Source organism: Cryptomeria japonica, chromosome 2 (genome assembly GCF_030272615.1).
Source record: "Cryptomeria japonica chromosome 2, Sugi_1.0, whole genome shotgun sequence".
In the NCBI taxonomy this organism is placed as follows: domain Eukaryota; kingdom Viridiplantae; phylum Streptophyta; class Pinopsida; order Cupressales; family Cupressaceae; genus Cryptomeria; species Cryptomeria japonica.
Window position 1 is genome coordinate 386,698,260 of NC_081406.1, and position 26,128 is coordinate 386,724,387.

Below are 26,128 nucleotides of genomic sequence, written 5' to 3' on the forward strand. Positions count from 1 at the left end.
GCTGTTTGGATTATTACCGACACCCTTCTGGTCCTAGTAGGCTGAGTGGTTTTTGGTTAACTTGGATCCGACATGATCTGGTTAACTCCAATATAATCTGGTGATGGATTTGGCTTGTTCATAATGCTTATACTCATATTTGGTCATTTGGTTTCGTTATGGTGATTGGATGATTATCTTGCTTACACAGAGGATTGGTTTTTGGTTCTAGCGAGGGTTCCACCGACATATCTTTGGGTGGAGATCTTTGATGCATTGCATAATTGGTGTTGGTGCAGCTTCTAATGGAGTTTTATGATGTTGATGGTAATCTTATTTGAGAGTTGGTGTTTGGAGATCCTTGCTAAAGCGTATGGACCTATACTTGGTCCCGGTTGATCTAGGTTATGTGTTAGATTCAAAGACAGTCCCAAAGACACTAAGAGGGGGGTGAATCAGTGTCTTACTGATTGATAGAATATTTAAACTTATTAATAACTTTACAACCCAAAACATTATACCGGTAAATAAGAATTAATGCAGTAACCACAAATAATAGAGACAACATAGAAACACACCATAACACAAGATATTTTAATGAGGAAACCCAGTGTGGTAAAAACCTTGGTGGGATTTGTGACCCACAATATTTACTCATTGACCAATGAATAAATACTACTTACAATAGGGGCCTGTACATGCAAGAAGGCCAACATCCTAGAGCTCACTGCTCAAATAAGAGTCTCACTAACTACAAAATGGATAATAAAATCCAATATAATGCACTACTTTAAAACAATATCTCTAATGCCAGGTTCAGTATCAGTTTAAGCTCAGATAGATACCTTAAACGAAAACCTTCGTTGTCACTAAACATTTATTTTCTACCATACATATCATATGTTTCCTATCAAAATGACCTATTAGATCTCATACATATATGAGTCTTTTACAATATACCATGTTGGCTTACAAAAGATAATTATATTACAATAAACAAAATTTCATCCCATGTCGGCTGGAGTGTCGGTATGGTTTGTTTCCGATGTAAATTGGATGCCAGTGTAAGCACCTGTCAGTGCCGGTGTCTATCGGTGCATGTAGAAACCTATTACCAGTGGGTTGCCAGTTGGTTTCCATTAATGACAACATCAATTATTCTCATAAGAGTGTAGAATGCCAAAAATCTCCCTCTTTGGCATTGATGGAAACACTCATGAGAAAAATCCAAAACTGTTATCCCAAAATTGAAATCCAAAAAGATGTGCTCCCCCTGAGCAAGTGATCTCCTCTGTGTATGCATTTTTCTCCCCACTACTCCCCCTTTGACATCAATGACAAAGGATGCCATAGTTAATCAAAAGAGTACAAAAGTTCTACCTCAAGGTTTGTAACCGGTTGGTTACTATCTGAAAGATGTCTGCCAAAAATAGATTCAAACTCTGCATAAACTTGTTGCTATCATTTAGAGTTACCTCTGCTTGATGGATCGTATCGGTGCGATAGTGCGTTTTCTGTTCTAGTGATCGCTCTCCTTGAACTGTTGCCTTAGATAATTCAACTCTCTAAGTAATAAGATTGTCCAATTTTGGACCATGTTTACTTTTGAGTTCCCAGGCATTGGACCTTATTCTTGCCCTTTCTTTCTCAAGTTTCTCCAACTTCTCCTCAAAAAGTGCCATTTCTTGCTCAAAAACTGATATAAGTCCAGATGAACTATTATATTATCTGCAATGTCATCAATTTCCTTTTGTGTCTTTTTGATCTCCTCATCAATGTCCTCTATCAAACAGTGAGGTTTACATGCTTCTCTATATAACTCCTTATACTCCAAAATTGTAGAATTGAGTATCGCTAAAAGTGTATCCAAGTGATCGGTACATTTCTTTATGGTATTTTCATATAATGTGTTTTTCTCTTTGTCAAATCTCTCCTTAATGGTATCCTCATTCACCTTATCTATGGTTATTACATTATTAGCAATAAATTTGGACAATGTGTCCAATTTCCCTAAAGAATCATTAATGTGATCTATCTTGCATTTGGTGCAATCATCTTTAGAATAGGTAATGTGTTATCAATTGCCTTAAATACTAAGGCATTGCAATCTATAATCCTCTTATTGGAATCCAATAGAACCTCTATTATGTTAGTAGGTCTAAATTCACTTGTAGATGTGCTCGGTTCTATTGTGGGTTTCTTCTCAACAAATGTTTGACCAATTATCTTCACTATATCCTCTTTGATTCTATAAGATGCATCCACTTTACTTATATTTTCTTCTGGTGGATTTGTCTGTGTCTGTACCTCCACCTTTGATGGTTTCTTAGATTGATTAAGCACCTATGTAACTTCCAGTGTCTCAGACTCAACATGAACCTCTTCCTTAGATTGTTTCTATGTCTGCACCATTGCCGGTTTCTCAGATTTCGGTGGCCCTGTGCTAGTTGTCTTGTCCTCTATTGGTTTTTCAGTCTCTAGTTTCTCTTCTTGAGCCGGTATCTCAGTTTCCTAAGAGTCAATAGTTTGTGTCGGTTTCTCTGAAATCTTGTTGTCCTCAACACTATGTGCCTTAACCTCTGTAGTCTCTTTGTCCACCACAATATTTATATTCTATGTATCCATATTCATTGTAAAGAGTATCTCAGAGTCTGGGTTAGTATCATCATGAGTTATACCTTCAGTAGCTATATCTGGTGGTTTAGTTGTATGTATCGGTGATGTTGAAGGTGTGTCCTGATCTGACGGAGGGATGTTATCTGTTATTTTTATAGAAGGTACACCACCTATTTTACCTTTTCCCCTGTCTTTCTGATATACTTTGAATGTCTTTTCCACTTTTGGTCTATTTCTTTCTTCTTGATTTTCCTTCTCAACAAAAAATATGTCTCATTTATCTACAGTCTCATCAGTAATTTCTTTGACCCTTCCATCCATCAGGCTCACTTGCCGGTGTCCATTGATAAATAATGAACGGTTAGCTTCAGAAATAAGCTCATCTATCTCTTCTCTAGAATTTGCCAGATATACAGCCAATAGTGCTTCAACTTTCAACCTCTTGTCCAGTTCCATCACAAATAGCCTTTTAGCTTCCAATCTCATGTATAAATCATTGGGTAATTCATCAATTACTTCTATCAAAACTTTCTTGTAAATATCCAAATGTAGAATAATGCTTTCTTCAATGGTTTGTTTGTCATAATCCTTAAAAGAATTATACCATTTATTTACATTTATTAGATTACCTTCCTATGTAATCTCATTCAGTAAATCATCCAGTGTGGGGGTAACCGGTGTCTATTTCTTCTTAGGTGTAAGCTTCTTTTGTGGTTCCCTAACTGTCTGCTGCTTTTTCCTTAGTGTCCTAGTTTTCTTAGGTGAAGGAGATGGCACCAGTGTGGTTTTCCTTTTCCTTTCCACTGTCACTATCAGAAGATGTTACAACTGGTGAAACATGTGCTTCAGGTTGCAGTCCTTCAAGCTCACTTGCTGATATACCATTGATATTCATGAAATTCTCTTTGACCTTGTTGGAGGCATCTCTGATAAACTTTTCTCTTCTTTTTGTCCTCTTCTACTTAGATACATTACTCTCAATGGTTTCTGCACTACCAAAGAATTTCTCAGATGGCTCCCTTGCTGCATCAAGTAGAGCTTTAGCATATGTCTCCAGAATAGATAGGTTTACCTCATAACCCATTGTAATACCCTAAAGTTGGTCATCTAAACCATGGGCCCCTAATCTCGACAACATCACCAAGGTCCTAACCAAAGGCAATTAAATCAATCTTGAGAACATTAATTAATTCTTTAATCATCAAATGTCACATGCCAAATCAATTACTCAATATTAATTAAATACTTATTTAATTAATTGAATCATTCCAAGAATATCATTTTGATAAATTATCCTATTTAATTTATTAAATATCCTAGCATCTTTAATTAATTAATAAATTTGCCATTTAATCATGCAAGAAAGGAATTAATTTATTACGAGAAAGGAATTAATTACAAAGCAAGGGTTAAATTGAAAATAAAATAAAAGAATTGAATTGAGAGAGAAATTAAACTTGAGATATTATTTCTTTCTTCTAAATTGAGAACTTGAAATCAGAAAAGCAATTAATTGAATTATTAATCATTCTCTAAAATTAGAACTCAAAGCTTTTGAGAAAAAGAAGTTCAGTTGCATTGAAAAGACTCTTTTCTTGAATAAATCAAAGAATTATCTATTTTTATCACAAATGCATGGAATTAATTAATTCTTATTTCTAATGCAACTTGAACTTCTTATCTGAATGCATTTCAATTAAACTATAATTGGAATCTATCTCAAGGTTAATTGAACCTGATTTCTCAATTATTCAATTAATTCTAAATTATGCTTTTTCTTGATCTCTCTTGTGAATTTCTATAAATTCAACCTTCAGCTCTCATTCAAATCACCCCAGAGATTCTTGAGAAACACCTTGGAGATTATTATGCTGATTTTGCTCTAGAGTCATTGAAGCTATTGTGCTTGCTTTTTTGAGATTATTTGCATCTTAGTTTATATTATTCCATATTTAGTTTATTTTATTATTGCTTGAATCCATTATTGCTTGAATCGTTATTGCTTGAATTATTCATCGATCTTGCATCCATATAGTTTAATATAATATAGATTAAATCCTTCATCTTGGTGTAGTCTAGTAACTGATATTGCTTATAAAAATCTAAGAGCAATCTTATACTCGCATCTTTTAGAAGGCAATTAGTCACTTTGTTATGGTTTATTATTTATTGATTATTGATTTACTAACCATACATGTAATGAATTAATTGAAGTGTTGTTCCTGCAACTATTAGACTCTTATTTCACTTTTTCACACACGCATTTCTTGCGCCCACCGTGGGGCAGAAGACTACATTTTTTCGCCTCCAAGACTGACTACTTATTTTTATTTTTTTTTGGATTTTCTGAATTTTTGGATTTTTGTCTGTACAGGTTCCGTGATTTGTCGTACGATATTTCCCATAGGCCTAAATGACAAATTGCAAGTGTCGTACGATCAGGTAAAAATTGTCGTACGATTCTGTATTCTCTTGGGTAAAAAATAGATTTCATTCTTCAATTTTCTCATTCAATTTTTTATTATACTAACGACTGACCTTGGTTGTTTATCTGTCTATCTAAGAATTTTTCACAACCTAATCAATTTTTTGCAGAACGCTTGTCGAAGAATATGCTTGTCGTACAAAGACAATATGACTATTGATTCGTTGTCTTTGCAGGTTGCCTAAGGAGATTCGTGCAAACATTGTGTATTCTTTAAATTCATTTTTAGGCACCTAACTTGCTATCTGGTTAAAGAACAAATCTGTATTTCATGTTTTAAGTAAATTCTGAGAGGTAGGAGAGTATGCTTTTGTCTGTATAGACAATCAGAAATCCAGACCCTTGAGGTATTTTCTTTAAGTTTGAGATTTGTACATCTTTAGCAAGCCTGCCCTCCCGAGGAGCTAATAACTCTTAAAGCCGTTAGGACCGGTGTGAGGGGAATGACCCAAGTGGGAACAACTAAACACACGGTATTCCAACCCACTATAAAATAAACGTGATTTGATGAAAATCAAGTTAACGACAGTGCTCGGGAATAGCTCTCCTCAGTACCTTCGGGTATATTAAACGTTGGTTTTCAAGGCTGGGAGACCTCTTAATTGAGTTTATATCTCGAAGCACCGAACGAACCCCTTACTACTTCCAATTCAAAATTAGAAGCTACCCGCTTCACCTCTAAAAGGGGGGATAATCTATGTGCAAGAGAGATAGTAACTCTCCCAAATACTTGTCATTTTGTGCCCCCATTAGCATTTAGAGTCAGCTAATATGGTGTGTACTAGCTATTGGGTGTGTACTTGAGTCTACAAGAAAATTTTTTATTCTCTCACAAAATTTTGTAGGGTTTGCATGTTGTGATTGGAGTTATTATTCATACTATGTGTCTTCTATGTTTTCATCCCTGAAACTGAAACTGAAATACCAAAACTGGAGAAAATAAGAAACAACTCAGTGGTCAAAAACTCTGTCCAAAACTAGTCTATCCTAAGTTGAAACTCTGTCCAAAACTAGTCTATCCTAGTCAAAACTCTGTCTGTGTGACAAAATAGTATACCTCAGTGATCAAAAACTCAGTCCACCTCTAAACTACTCATCGCAAGTCAGCGATCAAAACCCAGTCCATCTCAAATCTGGTCATAGTCAGTCATAGAAAACTCAAAAATTTACCTCTATCCAGCAAACAATCATACGATTCCTCTGATTTATCATCTGGTTTCATATCCTGTGTCATATGAAATTTCATTAGTCCTTACAATCTATCGTTTTATCCTGAATCCTGTGTCATATGAATCCTGATTATCTGTCGTCTGATTCTGAGAATTGTCATTCGATCCTGAATCCTATGTTGTATGATAAAACATTATATTGATTAGTCTGTCATTCTAGACATACCCATCTATCGTGCGGTACAAGGCAGCAACTCATATGAAACACTATTGTTGTCATCCTGAAGCTATTGAATTGTCATCTGGTCTTGAGAAACCTGTCATATGAATCTCTGATTTTGTCAGTCTAGAATAGTCAAACTTGCCTAAAATAGTCTACAGTGAGCATAAAACTGGTTATCATCATCCTGAGCATAAACAGATCAAAATAGTGTACCTCTACCATTTGTGTTGCATGATTTGTTGATCATCTTTCAGCTAGTTCAGTCAGCTACATATCAAACCTAAGTTGCTTAGATAAAACGTCTTATATAGGATAGATCTTTCTTGAAACCATACCGAGTCTTAGTCACTTCTCTCAGATTAACTTAGATAAATGTTTTATATAGGATAGATCATTCCTGAAACCAGACCAAATCTTAGTGCTCCTCTCAAACAATACGTTAACTGAACAACTAGCTCTGAATTTGATCTTGACTTTTGCATCACAAACAGTTTTAGGTCACCCCAATCAATAAAATGCCTATGCAAGCCAAGAGTTCTTGTAAGAAAGATGCCAAAGGCAAAGGGAAACCCTTTTCATATAAAGATAATCCATTTTATGAAGAGGATCCCCTGACTAACAAACCTTCATCATCAGAGATACCAGTTTACAACCAACCTTTATCTCCCACTATACCTAGAACATAACAAAATGACGAAGACAACCTTAGTATTCATGAAACCTATAATGATTCCTCATCAAGTGAAGCTGAAGACTGAACCCCCCAAAAAAGATATTCATAAATGTCAAAAGGATAAAGATTTCTGAAAAATGATGAAGGCTATCATGGTTAGGGAAAAAGAAGACTATTTTCTAGAAATAGCAAAACAAGGCACCAAACTTCCCATTGGATATGACGTTCAGACTCTCGTCACTAAAAAGGAAGAATCACCTATAATGATGGTCCATAGATAATTACTAGCTTTATGGACTGAGCTCGTAGAACTCAAAAATAAGGATAAGTCCCCAAAACAATATTCTCTGGAGACAATATGCCCATTTCCATTTGACAAAAACCTATACATACCTCCATTCCCTTCACGAGTTGAGATTCCAAAATTTGACAAATATGATGGTACCTCAGATCCTCAAGATCATGTTAGATAATTTTGTGTTGCTTGCATAGAGTTCATGCATGATCAAATTTATCTCATGTGCCTTTTTCCGAGGAGTTTGGGAGGACAAGCTATGGAATGGTTCTCAAGTCTACCTAAAGGGATGATTTTTTTTGAAGAACTAATCCAACTATTTTTACTACAATACTCCTACAACATTTGACATCATGTTACTATGATCGAACTTTACAATACCAAACAAAAAATAGGGGACCCTTTTCTCACTTTCCTCCAATGTTGGAGAAAGATGTTCTCTGGGTATTCACGGCCTATCCTAGATGCTGAGAAATGGATATATTCATCAATAATCTGGTCCCTGAATTGAAATATAGTATCCAAATGCAAGTACACCCATCATTTAACAAAATAGTAGATAATGTTATCTGAATGGAAGATGTGCTTATAAAGAAAGGAGGTATCGCGCCTTGGAAAGAAACACAACCAGGGTCTAGCTCCAAAGAGAAGAACAAGTATTGGAAGTATGGCAAAGACAACAATAAGACCGTTGTTAATGATGGAGTAGTAGACACTGTTAAAACCAACTCAAATCCCATGATATTCAACTTGGCTAGTGGCACATAAGCACTCAAAGCAGTTGAAACCACAACAGAAAATCCTTCGAAGAAAACAAAAGAGTGGTTCAAAGAGAAACCTTGGCTTTCGAAACCTAGATGTGAATTTACTCCTTTGGAAGAATCATACGAATTTGCTTTCAAAACTCTATTGGCAAACAACTTGATAAAATTACCAGATAATTCTAGGCCAAATAATCTGGAAGTTAAACAAAAATCGTGGAGAGAAAATGAATACTGCGAATTCCATCAGATTAAATGTCATAACACAAACAACTGCATGAATCTCAAACATGATATTCAAGATCTCATAGACACTGATTAAATTGTTGTTGGGAATCACCCAACAAATGCTGATCATAAAGATTTTAAATAACCCTTACCTATTTATGAACAAGGTGATTCTTCAAAGACCAAAGGAGGTGCCAAAGTAAATTATACTTACACCAGCAATGACAACATTATCAACATGATTGAGCCTTCCCAATCCGAATATTGCAATGTGATCATAATCCAATATAGACAAAATGAATCATGATATGAAAAGTCTATGATCCATTCTCAAAAGAAAGTAACTCTCCAAGGAGCTAGTTCTTCAACTCCGACTCAAACAATGTCAAACCTACTAGCCTCGTCAAACAAACAAAAATAATCAACATTTGATAAATTTAAAAGGCTAACTTCATCATCATCCTTTGGATATAGCATTGTTAAATATTTGAAAAAGACAAACGCTCAAATTTCCATATATGAATTACTAAAAATCTCTCCTGCTCACAAATAAATCTTGGACAACACCTTGCTCACCACTAATGTTCCAAAAGATTTAGACATTGATCGGTTTCAATCCATGGTGGGTCATCTAACTTCACTTCACTATCTAACCTTCTCTAAAGAAGATGACAACTCACTAAATCATCCACATAACTAGCCATTGCACATTGAAGCCATGATCCATAAACACAGAGTCAAACATGTTTTGATAGATGGAGGCATTGGGTTGAATATTTGTACTTACAGTTTGCTTACACAACTAGGATTTTCTGAAAATGTCATTGATCTAGGCAAGAAAATAACAAGTAAAGCCTATGATGAAGAGGAAAGGACCTCTAAAGGTCCGGTATCATTACCAATTAGGGTGGGACCTATAGAAAGAGATGTCATTTTCTAGGTACTTGATCTTTCTCTGTCATACAATATCTTACTGGGCAGGCCATGGATTTATGAAATGAAGGCAGTTCCATATGCATACCATCAATGCTTAAAATTTCCTTATAACAGAGTTGAGGTCAATATTCCTACTGATACAAATATCCCCTGTAATGCATTGAAAAAAGGTGTTGATACCTTTGTGCCTCATAATAGAGCAGCCTCTACAAATGAAAGTTCAGAAGCCCTGATGAAAGACTTGGAAAAGAAATTGAAAATTACCAATAGTAGCATGGATGGATACAAGATAGAACCAGTACTTTCATTAGTCTCTCTTCCTCCATCGCCAAAATAGTTGGGCAAACCATCAGAGACTATGAGAACACAGACTTCAACTCTAAATATCATATATGATGGTCTTTTTGTAAAATCTTCTACTTCCCTGGCAGATGAAATAGAAAAGGATGTTATTCTAAAATAGCTTTTTAAGGAAGATAGTGAAAACAAAGAAGTATGGCATTGTAAGATTTCCTCAACACAATATGGTCTAGGCTACAAAATGATTCAATGCATGGGATATTCAAGTACTAGTCCCTTGGGAAAACATCAAGAGGGTATTATTGAACCGATTCAGCTACAAACAAAATCAAAATGATAAGGCTGGACTGGGGTACAATCCAAAAAAGACATCAGACCAAAAACATGCTTCTTAGTCTAAGTGGCAAAAAAGGATATTACCTTCAACATTATAGGAAACAAACACTCAACAAACTCAAGTAGAGTGTGTAAAAGAAAAAGAGGAATCAACAATCAAGAAAGAAGAAACAGTCAGCACTCAAGTTCTGATGGTGTCAGCTACAACAATACAAGGAGTTGAAGTTCAAGAAGATATGAGAGACGAAGTAGAAAGAATCAGAGAATTGTTTGCACCACTAAAAGTTCCAGTCACATACACTGGTAGGCAGCAAGTAGATGATTCAGAGACTAACTCAAATGAGTATGAATGGGGTCTAGACCACCTCTTAGATACATCCAGTACAGAAACTCCAGAAGAGTCTAGCAGTATCATAGATGATACTCAAGAGATAATGCACTTAAAGCTAGAAAAGGAGATACAGGAAATCAGACTAAGAAAACAAATAGACTATGAACAAGGGCTGAAGGATGGAAGAATACCAGAAAGTTTTTCATCTATTATATACCCCTCTAATAAAATAGAACAAATCAAGTATGGGTTTACACAAGAAGAATTGGAAGCTACAGAAGCAGAACCGATCATTAGTCCAAAGGAAGTTAAATGTAGTAGATGACAAGAAGTCACAAAACCATCAAGATCATGTCAACGGGTGTGTCAGATACAAATGCTAAATGAGCCAAATCTTGAAGCAACTTGCAACATTAAAGCTGTTGGTGTTGATACCATACATACATTCACTCAACCACTTGAAGAAGGCTCAGAAAATTCATCCAATGACTCTGAGGACTCTGACAATAGTCTTGTTTATGATAATATCTACTTAGCATCAAACTCTGAATCCTCTGATATAAATGGCAAGAATCTGTCTACTAATCTTGTTACGATCGAACCTCGATATGAAGTTCAGCCTGGCATAGAGAATGATGCTACAAGTAGGTCTATTGGATTAGGTCAACTAAATATTAACATGCACTTTAATAATCATGTTCTGACTTTTCCTAGTCTTGAGACATTTACGCAAGGTATCCTTCTAGAACTCAACTTTTTGATCCGCAATGGTGATGACAATACTGCAAACTTCCTTGAACCTATCCACGCTCTATCCTTGGTACATCCTGAATTAGTTGACTATAGTCTACAAGACCAACCCATGAATGTACCTACTTTTGCCAATGACTACACACTAGCCTATTACCTAAATGTAGTTGAACCCATGTAATCTTCCACCAGTGAACAGAGTGAAAACATGACTGAAATAGATATCAAGTATCTTAGTCACAAAAATCAGAAAAATAAAAATAAAAGATCTGATGGTGAAAACCGCATTGTGGCAGTATCAGAATCTAAAAAAGAGAAAATAAAGGACGTACCTAAAGGTGAAAACCTCTCCAAGGCACCTGAAGGTGAGATACTTGATATACTGCCAAGTCACTTCCAGGAGAGATCTTCTATATTGATTAAGCCAACTCAACCAGTGAACATTGGGAGTCAAGAAATACCACACATCATTCATGTAGCTCAATAACTATCAATAGAAGTATTGAACGATTTCACTCATCTCTTTTCAGAAAAGAAGATCAATTTTGCATGGACGTACTCTGATATGCCAAGCCTGGATCCTGATCTTATCATGCATCATCTTTTTATCACACCAGGAGTTAAACCATTCAAGCAAAAACTCTGTAAGATGCACCCTCACGTGGCATTACTAGTCAAAGCTGAGCTAGAAAAACTGCTAAAAGATGGATTTATTAGAGCTATAGACTATGCAAAATGGATTCCAAACATAGTACCTATGTCAAAGGTAGATAAATCTAGTAGGGTTTGCACAAACTTCAGAGATCTCAACAAAGCTTGTCCAAAGGATGACTTTCCATTACCAAACATTGATATGATAGTTGATATGACTACTGGGTATGAGATGTACTCACTAATGGATAGATTCTCCAGCTATAATTAGATCAAAATAGCTCCTGGAGATCAAGAAAAGACAGCTTTCACTTGTACATGGGGAACCTTTTGCTGGAATGTCATGCCATTTGGGTTGAAGAATGCAGGAGCAACTTACCAAAGAGCGGTAACAACTATATTTCATGATATGATGCATAAGAATATGGAAGACTATGTTGATGACACTTTAGTAAATACTATGAAGAGATCCATGCATATTCAAGAGCTAGGCCCTATACTAGATAGAATGGAAAAATTCAAACTTCGGCTAAATCCAAAAAGGTGTGCATTTAGAGTGACATCTGGTAAACTAATTGGCTACATCATTTCAAAGAAGGGAATCGAGGTTGATCCTGAGAAGGTCCAAGCTATAATGGAAATGCCGCCTCCTAAGAACATCAATCAAATGAGAATTTTATAGAGACATCTCCAATCAATCAGACACTTCATTTCTCAGCTGGCAAACAAAGCTCAACCTTTCACAAAAGTATTGAGGAAAGGAGTAATATACAACTGGGATCGAGAATGTTAACAACACCTTCAATAGATCAAAGATTACCTATCCAACCCACCAATACGGATGCCACCAATTTAGGGAAAACCATTGATCTTAAACATATCAACCATGGATTCCTCATTAGGGGCACTTCTGGCACAACAGGATGATAATACAAAAGAGAGATCTATATATTACATCAGCAGAACATTGGTGTCTTATGAAATGAACAACACTATAATAGAAAAAGCATGCTTGGCATTAGTCTTTGCATCACAAAAATTGAGACATTATATGTTGGCACATTCCATCAAGCTAGTAGCTAAGATTGATCCGCTCAAGTATCTTCTTAACAAAGCAACACTCATCGGAAGATTGGCAAAATGGGTCATGGTTCTTGTAGTTTGATATTGAATATGTGGAATGTAAATCCATCAAAGGATAGGTAATTGTAGATCAACTCGCTAAAGCTCCACTTGAAGACACTCAACCACTGCATATAGAGTTTCTAGATGAATCAATAATGCACCTTACTCAACAATCATGGAAGATGTTCTTTAATGGATCTTTCACCCAAAATGGTTCTGGTGCTGGAATACTATTTATCACTCCTCAGAAATACTCAATCCTGAAGGCTTACAAGATTATATCCCCTTGCACAAATAATATTGCAGAGTATGAAGCTTTCATAAATGGGATCAAGCTAGCTATTGAATGGAAGGTTCTAGAGCTACATATCTATGGAGGTTCTCAACTAATTATCAATCAAATCAATGATACATATCATAATCAAGATGAGAAATTGATGCCTTATAAGAGAATGGTTGATGATCTCAAGAAGTATTTTACTTTTGTATCATTCTAGCAGATTCCTAGATTAGCAAATAGAGCAATATATGCTATGGCCACCTTGGTGTCTATACCTGAGTTACAAGAATCTAATTTTCACTTTGAATTCTTGGTGGAAGAGTTACATTACCCTACCTATGATTCTCTAGAGTCCCAGATAGTCTTTTCTATTATTGGACATGACTTATCTCGATATAACCACATTTACTCTTATCTGTGTGACCAAATTATTCCTGAAAATCTTACCCGTAATGAGAAAAGGAACTTAACCTGAAATGCTTCATGGTATGACACCATTGCTAACGATTTGTTTAGGTGAAGTTTGGATGGTTACATTTCTTAGGTGTTTAGAAACTGAAGAGTCTAAACATGCATTATCGGAAGTCCATGAAGGTATTTGTGGATCTCATTTGAATGGTCTTACTTTAGCTCAGAAACTACTAAGGGCTAGTTACTACTAGCCAGACATGGAGAAGGATGCTATAAAGTTTTCTAAAACCTATGAAAAATGTCAGCTACATGGAAATCTCATACATGCTCCAACAAGGGATCTCATACCCTTCATCACACATTGGCCTTTTTAGCAATGGGCCTTTGATCTCATTGGTCAGATCTATCCTGCATCATCCAATGGACTCAAGTTTATCATAACTGCCATTAAGTACTTCACTAAGTGGGTAGAAGCAGTTTCACTCATCAAAGCAACCGGTAAACAAGTAGCTCTGTTCATTCTAAACCATATCATTTGTAGGTATGGGATACCTTTGTCCATCATGACTGACAATGGACGAAAATTAAAGAATAAAGATCTGGATGAGCTCTGTGAGAAATTCAAAATTAAACAACACTGGTCATCTGTATATTACCCTCAAGGTAATGGACAAGCTGAGGCATCTAACAAAAACCTATTGACTATCTTACATAGAACAGTAAACAAATTTGGGAAGAATTGGCATCTGCAGCTCAATCCTACATTATGGGCTTATAGAACAAGTATCAGAACACCTTCTAGGGCTACACCTTTTTCTTGGGTGTATGGGTCCAAAGCAGTATTACCTATTGAAGTAGAAATACCATCTCTAAGAGTTTCTTTGCAAGGTCTTGTTACTGATGAAGACTATGGGATATCTAGATTGCAAGAACTTGAATTGCTGGATGAATGTTGGCAAGTGGCATTTGATCATCTCAGAGTGTATCAAAAGAGAATGTCCAGAGGATATAACAAGAAGGTTTGACAAAGAGAATTTCAGGTTGGTGAACTGGTTCTGAGAGAAAATCCTAAAAAATCAACAGTTTCAAGATAACAAAGGGAAGTTTGAACCCAACTGGCTGGGTCCCTGCATCCTTACTGTAATATTTGGCTCTGGTGCCTATCAACTCACAACATCAAAAGGAGTACAGCAACATGAACTGATTAACACTATCCATTTGAAGAAATTCTTCACTTAGCATTCTCTGCTTCAGCAACCTGTACAGCTGAAAAAGTCCTGAAAAAAATAAAAATAAAATCATAAAAGGTCCTGAAAAAAAAAGAAAGAAAAAAGAGAAAAAGAAAAGAAAATGCCCTGGTCAAAACCTGGTAAATAGGCACCATGGTAAAATAAAATAAAAATGAATCTTTTCCAAGTAGGTGAAAACCTGGCAAACAAACGCTTCTTGTACTCAACACTCCATCTATCAATGCAATGTTGGTATTTCCCACTTTCATGTATCTTTATTATCTCTTGTACATATTTCAGTCACATTTGTGACATCCTGGTTTGGTGGAACCCTCATGGCTTGAAAATGATCAATGTCCTGGTCTTAGGTTAATCAACAAAGCACATTACATGTCCTAAGCAGTATCAACCAAGTCATCTTTCCATTAGTGAAACCTGGTCATCCACTCTGAGTCAGTCACCTGTCTCCTAACTACTGAAGAGTTTTATCACCGAGTACACAAGCAAAACAACATTACTAAAAACAGTCACTAAACAGTTTGAGCTATGAATGAAAATTTTCTTTGTATGCTATCTTTTATATTGATTTTCTATTATTAACCCTCTGAGTAACTAGAGGAAGTCTATGTTGACTAAGAGAAGCAAGGATTGGGGGCATAATATTTTCTTTGTTTAATGCTTGTAGGAATGATTATGATGATCTAGAAAAATCTAATAAGTTGGGTGTCTGTGATAAGAGCCTTCACATCAAGGTGAAATAGCCACACATATCTTGACTCTACTTACTTGAATGCTACAGGTGATAACACAATGATGAATGAATAGTACCAAACCATTACTAAGAGGGGGCAGGGTGAATCAGTATAGACAAAAACACACTCTTGAACCGGTTTGTCTGCAGACACTATGCATTGATAGACAAATAGTGACACCGGTTCTTAAACAGATTACAACCAGCAAAACCCAGAATAACTAAGACAAACATAAACCGGTTGACACTTATCTTCTCATACAATCTAGCACTTCATTTCCACTTCACCCTAATGCATGAACAGGTAATCTACCATCAAAGATATACATATAAGCAACTAGATCAATATGATTCACTGCTAGATAGAAAACAATATAGCATCACATGAAAAAGACATCACACATGACACACATATTTTTCACGTGGAAACCCAACTAGGAAAAACCATGGTGGGAATGAATACTCACAAGCTTGTTTTGAACTCTTTAGAAGTCCGCTCTGTTAGGATCCTTGTCTGATTAAAGACTGATACAATGGGTTCTGTTAGGAACCAATCCTGTTAGGGATCACCCGGTTAAGGGTTAAACCCTATTAAAGGTTACCTTGTTAGAGGATTTCAAGAACTCAATGGTTTTGAGTCACCCTGTTAAAGCTACCCTATTAAGGGATTTCTCAACTGTTGAAGTGGTTAGAGATCAACAGGTATTACAATGATCTGGTAACAACACTCAATGCCAATGCAGATCTGCTTAAGCTCCTCTCCACCTTCTGCACTTACACTCTACAGGTATCACTTCTCTCCTTTGGTTTGGCAAGAATCACGTATCTCTTCTCTTGGACACACACACACAACTATGTGCCAAGCACCCTAGAAAGAGTCACAACATCAACCTTATAGGAAAATAGATAGGTCGGTATCATAAACCCTAAACCCTAAACCTATTAGGTTAAGGAATTCAAACAGTTCAATCCTGACTATTGAGCACACTGCATTAATCTCCGTCATTCATTGTCCACCGAGTTCATGGTGGCTGATAACCTATCACATGTTATCACCGTTTATAGACTTTGCACATTCCCGAGGTAGATAGGGACAATCTTCTTCATGCAAGATCCTTCACGCACACAAGGTTTATGTGGCAACATGATCTGTTCTTTGTTATCATTTTAACTCATCACACAAAGTCACTGGTTGAGCCACATAGGCTTGAAGCACTTCAACCAGAAACCCTAAAGCTAAGATTACCAACCGGTAGTCATACAACGCTTCCATGTGCCGGTTCCCATCACCATATGCCGGTTCACCTTGAACAAGCACACCGCTTCACTTTGGCACAAATGTCAGTTCACAGTGTTATACCAATTCTCACATATGCCAATTCTCACCTCTTCAACATATTGACATCACAGTGTTATACCGGTTCTCACCTCTTCGGCATATTGACATCAATGACAACATAGAATGTCATTATGTCCTTATACCGGTTCACATAATGCCAACAATCTCCCCCTTTGGCATTGATGGCAATATACAAAGATATCTCTCCACTTCACATCTTCTCCACTTCACATCTTCTCCCCCTTTGACAACAATGCCAAAGTGGAGGCACAAGATTCCCTATTCCATTATGCTGCTCCCCCTGAGGAGTAGCATCCTTCAACACATCAATCCAAAATAAATTTGACTATGCAATACCTTACTGATGTGGAGTATATGCTTTTAGTTTACCTCCTGAAGGGGCAACACCCCTAATTCACCTCTTAAGTACATAAATGTAGCCTTTGGGAGAGGCTTGGTGAATATGTCTGCTAACTGCTCCTTACTGGAAACATGTTCCAGTGCAATCTCTTTGTTCTGAACCTTTTCCCTTAAGAAATGATACTTAAGCTCAAAGTGCTTGGTTCTAGAATGTAAAACTGGATTCTTGGAGATATTAATTGCACTTGTATTGTCACAAAATATACTTACCAGTTCAGATACATGAACTTTGAAACCATTTAATACATGCTTCATCCAAATTGTTTGAGTGTAGTTCATGAAAGCTGCAACATACTCTACTTCCGCAGTAGACTAAGAGATACAACTCTGCTTCTTACTCATCCATGAGACCAGTCTACCACCAAGAAAGAATGTACCACTGGTTGTGCTTTTCTAGTCATCTACATTACCTGTGCAATCAGCATATGTGTATACTTTTAAGTTAAAATCCTTGCTATATGGATACCACAATCCAAAATCAACAGTTCCCTTCAGATACCTAAGAATCCGCTTGACTACAACCAAGTGGGATTCTCTTGGGATTTTCTGGAACCTTGCAGTAATGCCTACTGCATGTGCAATATCTGGTCTACTATGCACTACATAATGCAACTTACCAATCATTGACCAGTATTCCTTCTCATCAACTAATGTTGAGTCATCCTCTTTGGATAGTTTACAATCGGTCACCATCGATGTACCAACCGGTTTGCTATCTTCCATGCCAAAGGTCTTCAACACCTCTTTGACATACTTGGACTAAGTGATAAAGATTCCATCTTTCATTTGTTGGATCTGTAGTCCAATGAAGAACTTAATCTCCCCTATGAGTGACATCTCAAACTCTTTCTTCATCTCATCTGCAAACTCATGACTCATCTTGCCATCTCCACCAAATATAATGTCATCAACAAATACCTAATAGATCAGGATCTGATCTCCTTCAAACTTCAAGTAGATATTGCTATCTTCACTTGTTCTCTCAAATCCAATCTTCACAAGATGGGAATGCAGACATTCATACCATGCTCTAGGTGCTTGCTTTAGACCATATAAGGATTTATGTAGCCTACATACCATGTCACTGTCTTCGGATAGGGAAAACCCATCTGGTTGCTCTATATACACCTCCTCTTCAAGTACACCATTTAGGAATGCAAATTTTACATCCATTTGATATACTTTGAAACCTTTAAAAGCTGCATATGCAAGAAGCATACAAACTCCTTCCAATCTGGCTACAAGAGAAAAGGTTTCTCCATAGTCTTCTCCTTCTTCTTGAGCATATCCTTTGCACACCAATCTGGCTTTGTTCCTAATCACTGTGTCATCCTCATTCGGCTTATTTTTGAAGACCCATTTCATACCAATGACATTTTTATGCTCCGGTCTGGGTACCAAAGACCATGTACCATTTTTCTCTATCTAGTCAAGTTCCTCTTCCATTGCCCTAATCCAGTCTTCATCTTTATGTGCCTCTTTTAATGTTTTAGGCTCAAATTCATAGATCATACATGAGTTTTCTCTAACCTTTCTTCTTGTAAGGATTCTTGCATCCTTATCTCCTATGATCTGCTTAGGATAATGATTCAACTTGACATACCAAGGAATGGTCTTGATGGATTCCTCTTGTTTTTCTTCTTCATCCTCATCTCCATCAGTATCAACATCTACATCTACTAGTGTAGGAACACTGTTACTGGTACTCTATTGACTGACAACTGGTTCCTAGAAGGTTACAACCGGTTCATATACCACTTGCTTACTGTTAGTTTCCTCAGTTTTCTCAGAGGTTTTATCAACTCTTACATTGATGCTTTCCATAATTCTCTGGGTCCTATTATTGAAACACTTGAGAGCTTTTCTCTTGGTGGAATACCCTAGGAATATTCCCTCATCACATTTAGCATCAAATTTGCTCTGGTGTTCACTCCTCTTGATGTAACATTTGCTACCAAACACTCTAAAGTAGCTAACCATAGGTGTCTTACCGGTCCAATACTCATAAGGGGTTTTATCCTTACCTTTCTTGATGAGTACCCAGTTCATTGTATAGACTGCAGTGCTCACTGCTTCTCTCCAAAAGGTGTGAGCTAACTTTCCTTGAATCAACATGGTTCTAGCTGCTTCAACCATAGTCTGATTATTCCTCTCTGCTAGGCCATTATGTTGTGGAGTCTGGGGGGAAAATAGTTGCCTCTTGATGCCATGTTCTTCACAGTACTTGTTGAATTCACTGGAAGTGAATTCCCCTCCTTGATCAGTTCTCAAGCACTTGATCTTTTTACCACTTTCCTTCTCCACTAATGCTCTGAAAGCTTTGAACTTTACAAAAGCTTCAGACTTATCTTTCAAGAATGTGACCCACATCATTCTTGAGCAATCATCAGTGAGAATCATGAAGTACCTATCACCCTGCACACTCCTAGTTTTCATAGGACCACACAAATCAGTATGCACAAGATTAAGCAAATTGTCAGTAGTGAAAGATTTACCTTTAAAGATTGAGGAAGACATCTTCCCCAATTGACATTCTCTGCACAAGGTATTATCTGGTTTGCTTAGCATTGGCAATCCTCTAACTGCCTTGATCTTACTAGCCTTCACAATGTTATCAAAGTTTACATGGCAGAGTCTCCTATGCCATATCCAGCTATCATCAAATTTAGCCATGAGACATGTACTTATATTTGCATTCAGCTGAAATAGATTACCTTTGGTTTGCATGGCGATGGCCACCAATTCTCCATTCTTTCCTTTGATTTTGCACACTCCATTCTTGAATTCAAGAGTGAGACCACTATCATTTAGCTGGGCAACACTCTAAAGGTTGTGTCTGAGACCATCAACCCAATACACATTGTCAGCACTACTCTTTCCATTCAGAGAGATGGACCCTCTGCCTTTGACCATGCATGGTGCATCATTACCAAAGCGAACCACACCACCATCATATTCTTCCAAGGATAGAAACTTGCTCTGGTCACCAGTCATATGGTGAGAACAACCACTGTCGATGATCCACTCATTGGAATTATCAAACAGGGAGACAAGAGCCTTCTTGTCTGACATGTCTTCTTTGACAGCAACAAACACAATATCTTAATTTTCTTCATCCTCGGATTCCTCATCTATGACACCTTCATCAACTGCCACAAAACAGTTTCTCCGGTTTCCTCCTTTGAATTTCTTGAACCTTTCTGGTCTGTCCTCGTTGTCGCCATTAGGATAGTTTACAACAATATGTCCTATCTGGTTACAAGAAAAGAATTTCAAAGGAAGCTTACCTCTATATTTGTCGGTTCCTTTAGGAAGTTTCTTGGCAAGGATAGCTTCAAATGCCATTAGAATCTCCTCATCATCCATTTCCTTGCTCTATCTTGGTTCACCACTAGTGCTAGCTTCTTTTCCTTTTCTGGATGGTATAGCAGAAGCTTTAAAGGCTGATTCAGTCTTTGAAACACTGCCGTCAAAGCTATTTAGCTCATAGGCTATCAACTTTCCAATGATGGAGTCTAGGGACACCTTAGTCTTGTCTATTGATCTCAGCTCCTGGATAGCAACAACCCTTATTGCATAGACCGACAATAGGGATCTCAAGACTTTCTTACCACAATGGAATCTTTGATTTTACCACCTGCACTCTTGATATCTCCAACAACGGTTTTGATTCTTATTCCATACCGTTCAATGGTCTCACCTTCAACCATCTGCATGTCTTCAAACTTCCCTCTAAGGCTTTCTTCCTTAGCTTGTTTTACATGCTCATCACCGCCATAGATATTTTCAAGAGTATCCCATACCTCTTTGGGATTTACCTTATCCTAGACATCAACAAACTCAATGTCAGATAAACTACTAATTAGGGCTTCCATGACTTGCCCATTCTCCTGCATCTCTCTCTTCTGGTCATTGGTGAGAGTACCAGTAGGGGCAACATAGGCATTCTCAACATAGCTCTAGTGTTGAGCACCCATGCTTTTGATGAATATCTTCATTCTATCTTTCCATATACTGAAATTTTCTCTGTTAAACTTTGGACCTTCCCTCTTCATCATTAGACTAGGATCTTTAACTCAAGCGGTTAAGCTTATAACACAGAGGACCTAGAGGATGCTCTGATACCAATTGATAACACAATGATGAATGAATAGTACCAAATTGGTACTGAGAGGGGGGGTGAATCAATACAGACAAAAACACACTCTTGAACCGGTTTGTCTGCAGACACTGTGCATTGACAGACAAACAGTGACACCGGTCCTTAAATAGATTACAACCGGCAAAACCCAAAATAACTAAGACAAACATAAACCAGTTGACACTTATCTTCTCATACAATCTAGCACTTCATTTCCACTTCACCCTAATGCATGAACATGTAATCTACCATCAAATATATACTTATAAGCAACTAGATCAACATGATTCACTGCTAGATAGAAAAAAAATATAGCATCACATGAAAAAGACATCACACATGACACACATATTTTTCACGTGGAAACCCAACTAGGAAAAACCACGGTGGGAATGAATACCCACAAGCTTGTTTTGAACTCTTTAGAAGTCCGCTTTGTTAGGAGCCTTGTCCGGTTAAAGACTGATACAATGGGTTCTGTTAGGAACCGATCTTGTTAGGGATCACCTAGTTAAGGGATGGCTAGAATACCCGATTAAGGGTTAAACCCTATTAAAGGTTACCTTGTTTGAGGATTTCAAGAACTCAATGGTTTTGAGTCACCCTATTAAAGGATTTACAACAAGCCTGTTAAAGCTACCCTGTTAAGGGATTTCTCATCTGTTGAAGTGGTTAGAGATCAACAGGTATTACAATGATCTAGTAACAACACTCAATGCCAATGCAGATCCGCTTAAGCTCCTCTCCACCTTCTGTACTTACACTTTGCAAGTATCACTTCTCTCCTTTGGTTTGGCAAGAATCACTTATCTCTTCTCTTGGATACACACACATAACTTTTTGCCAACAACCCTAGAAAGAGTCACAACATTGACCTTATAGGAAAACAGATAGGTCGGTAGCATAAACCCTAAACCCTAAACCTATTAGGTTAAGGAATTCAAACAATTCAATCCTGGCCGTTGAGCACACTTCATTAATCTCCATTGTTCATTATCCACCGATTTCATGGCGGCTAATAACCCATCACACGTTATCACCGTTTACAGACTTTGCAAATTCCTGAGGTAGATAGGGACAATCTTCTTCATGCAAGATCCTTCATGCACACAAGGCTTATGTGGCAACATGATCTGTTCTTTGTTATCATGCTAACTCATCACACAAAATCATTGGTTGAGCCACATAGGCTTGAATCACTTCAACCAGAAACCCTAAAGTTGAGATTACCAACCGATAGTCATACAACGCTTCCATGTGCCAGTTCCCATCACCATATGCCAGTTCACCTTGAACAAGCACACCACTTCACTTTGGCACAAATGTCAGTTCAGAATGTTATACTAGTTCTCACATATGTTGGTTCTCACCTCTTCAGCATATTGACATCACAGTGTTATATCGGTTCTCACATATGCCAGTTCTCACCTCTTCAACATATTGACATCAATGACAACATACAATGTCATTATGTCCTTATACCGGTTCACATAATGCCAACAACAGGGAGGTTCCCATCATTTCTTTATCATGCAATTTAAGTCCCTGCGTAATCTGTCTAAGGATATGAACAAAAAAAAAGGGTCATTATAGACAAGATAATTAATATTGCACATGAAAAGAAAGGAACTCTAATCTGCCTGTTATGTTTGTTATGCTTAGTGATGGAACTTTAGCATTTTAAATCCAGTGACTAGGTTTAGGTTGCATTTCATTTTGCATCTCATTTTTCATTTCATTCTGTATTTTGTGAATTTAGAGTGATTTTGGTATGGTAATAATCTCTTTATCTTTTGAATGAGAGTTGGATGCATCATCATTTCTTAGTGAAGTGGTCTCTTTTTCATCATTTCTCCGATCGAGTACTTGTGTATTGAGATGTTAGCTGCATACATAAGAATCTTATATAGATTCAAACATTTCATTATCACTCATTTGCATTCATCTTATTGCATAGAAAAAAGAAAATTTGCATTACTCATTACTCATTTTCATCATTTATTTGCATATGAAAAGAAACAAAAACAAACATTCATATTCATTTGCATTTACATACATCCATGCTAAATAAATATGCATACATATAGAATAAAGCATATAGAATACATATCATAATCAATCAACACAAGTACTATGAAGTCCAATCAGATCTTGTATATATATAATCATCAAGTCTCAGGGTACAAAATAATGTCAAGTGACATATACAAACTCCCATCGGAGCAAGAATCGTAAGGGATACAAAAAATGCATGTCTACAAAATATCTCAGACCTACCAAAAAAAAAAATATCTAGCTCTTGGCCTCTCCCTCATCACCTGGTGGAGGAGGTGGAGCCTGCTGACTGGGATCCTGACAAGGTTCCCGAGCTCCCTTAGATCGAGCCATATACTATGAATATGGTACAACCTGCTGCGCTACTAGAACAACTACTCTATAAGAAGCAACATAATAAGTTGCTCGACTGGTCTGATGAAGAACCTCCTGCTAAAGAGTGTCCTGCTCTACCCTCATCACTACAACCTGATGATCACGCTTTGGTCTAAGATCCGCTAGCTGACAATCTCTCTCCACTCTAATATCCACTAGCTGATGATCTCTCTCCACTCTAAGATCTGCTAGCTATCCATCTCACTCCGCTAGTTGAGTCTGTGCCACTATCAGCTATGACTGCAATCCCGCTAAGCGTACTCTCATCGATCATGTAGTGGCATCCCCCTGATCCCTCGCAGGCTCTTTGCCTCCATCTCCACCTCCATCACCTCCATCTCTACCTCCAGCTCCCCCCTGCTCCTCTCTCCTCTGCCAAATATGTCTTGTTGCTACTCTCTCCTCCTCTCCTCCAACCTTTGGCACTCTCACTCCACTAAGTCTCACTCCAACCATACCTAGGGATCCGCCCTCTCCTCTCTGCTATCTACCATCAGCTGGTACCCAGCTGCTGCTAGCACTAGGTTCACCACCTACCCGCCTTGGAGCCTCAGCTCTCTGTCCCTATCTATGTCCCTATCCCTATCACTATGCAGGGGCATATCTCCTCTATGTGAGGTACTTGCTCAGCTGGATCCATAAATCTTGGGAATGGATGTTGCTGGAACCAATCCCTATATTGGGGAAAGACCCTCGCATCTACAATATCATCCATATAGTCCCATCTGAGATGTTGTAATCCAGTCAACTCTTGCATACTCAAGGCATAAGATAATCTTGGTGCCCATCCTTGCCTCTCCTCATCTGCATAACAAGAAAATGCAGTGTACTCCTGCGAGATCCCTTGGGGTCTACCATATTGCCTCATCACTTAGGAAACAATGAATCGCTTGACTACTATTTGTGATCTACCAATGAGTGGGCGAGTCACAAACAAATCCTTGCCTACAACCCTCCAATCATCCCATGGCTCTAGACCCCTGTACGGTCTCCATGTCACAGCTATCAAATCATCCAGCTGTCGTCTCCAAAAATTTCTCTTGCCCAGATGGGGCTGAGTAACATATCCTAAATATCTATATACAATGGGCTGACCAAGATCTCTGTCATCATTTACAATCGGCCTACAAACTGGGAGGTGCTCCCAGGCCCATACCCTGTAAAATCAAAACTCCTACAGCCATACTCTTCCCCTCCCTATATACAATCTCATGCATCTTCCGATACATGTGTGCTAATATACAAGAGCCCCAGCCTAACCTCTGAGGGGTCTCAATAAGCCTCTCCAACATCCTACCCCATCCACACAAAAAACCCTGCTGTCTCTTGTCTGACATCAGAAAGAAGCTGATAAAACCTGCCAAGACGCAAGCTAGTGGAAAGTCCTCACTGTACCTAGTCATCATCATGTCCCAACTAATAGAATGTGTTAGAATATCTGGGTCCTTGAAAACATGTCTAATAGCTAGTAACCCAGGAAGCTACACTGCATCATAATCCACCTTACCCCTAGCAAAAGGGATACGGAGAATCCTGTATACATCCTCAGGAGTGATGGTCATCTCACCAACTAGAAAATGGAATGTGCTATGCTCAAAATGGAATCTCTCTACAAGTGTAGTCAGCATTCCATGGTTCACACAGATATTAGGTAAATCAAGAAGGTGGTTCAATCCACACAAATCAATTTGAGCCTAGTCAACCTCTTAAAACTGATGCACTAATGTCATCGTCGGTGGATAGACACATCTGAAAAGAATGTGAGGCAATCAAACCTGCAAAAATCAAATAACAGAGCATTAGAAAACATTTCAAATTAGCCTATAAGAGAAGTAAAACATCACGCAAATCCAACTATGTCAACTGCAAAATTAAAATTTCAAGTTTGCACCTTCAAAAATGCTCACTGTTTTCCAAATGACAAAACACAGTAGGGGCAGAAATTCATACGAATCAGAAATAGGTCTAGTATGACAAAAGACTCCCATACGACACAAGACTAGCCCTAGCACGACAAAAGGGGCTCTTTTGAATGTTTTTGTATGATACAAGGGTAGGCCTAGAACAACAAACTAATGGACTTAAATGATAAAAGAAACTTAATCAGTTTTTCATACAAGACAGGATCCTGTCTCGCATGACAAAATGAGAAAACCCAACTTCAACGTGCCAAAAATTGAAAAATCCAACAAAAAAATTCAAAATTGAAACCATAAACAAGCTTAAGATAGATCACTTACCGCTGGCTCATAGTTTCAAGGTCAATTAT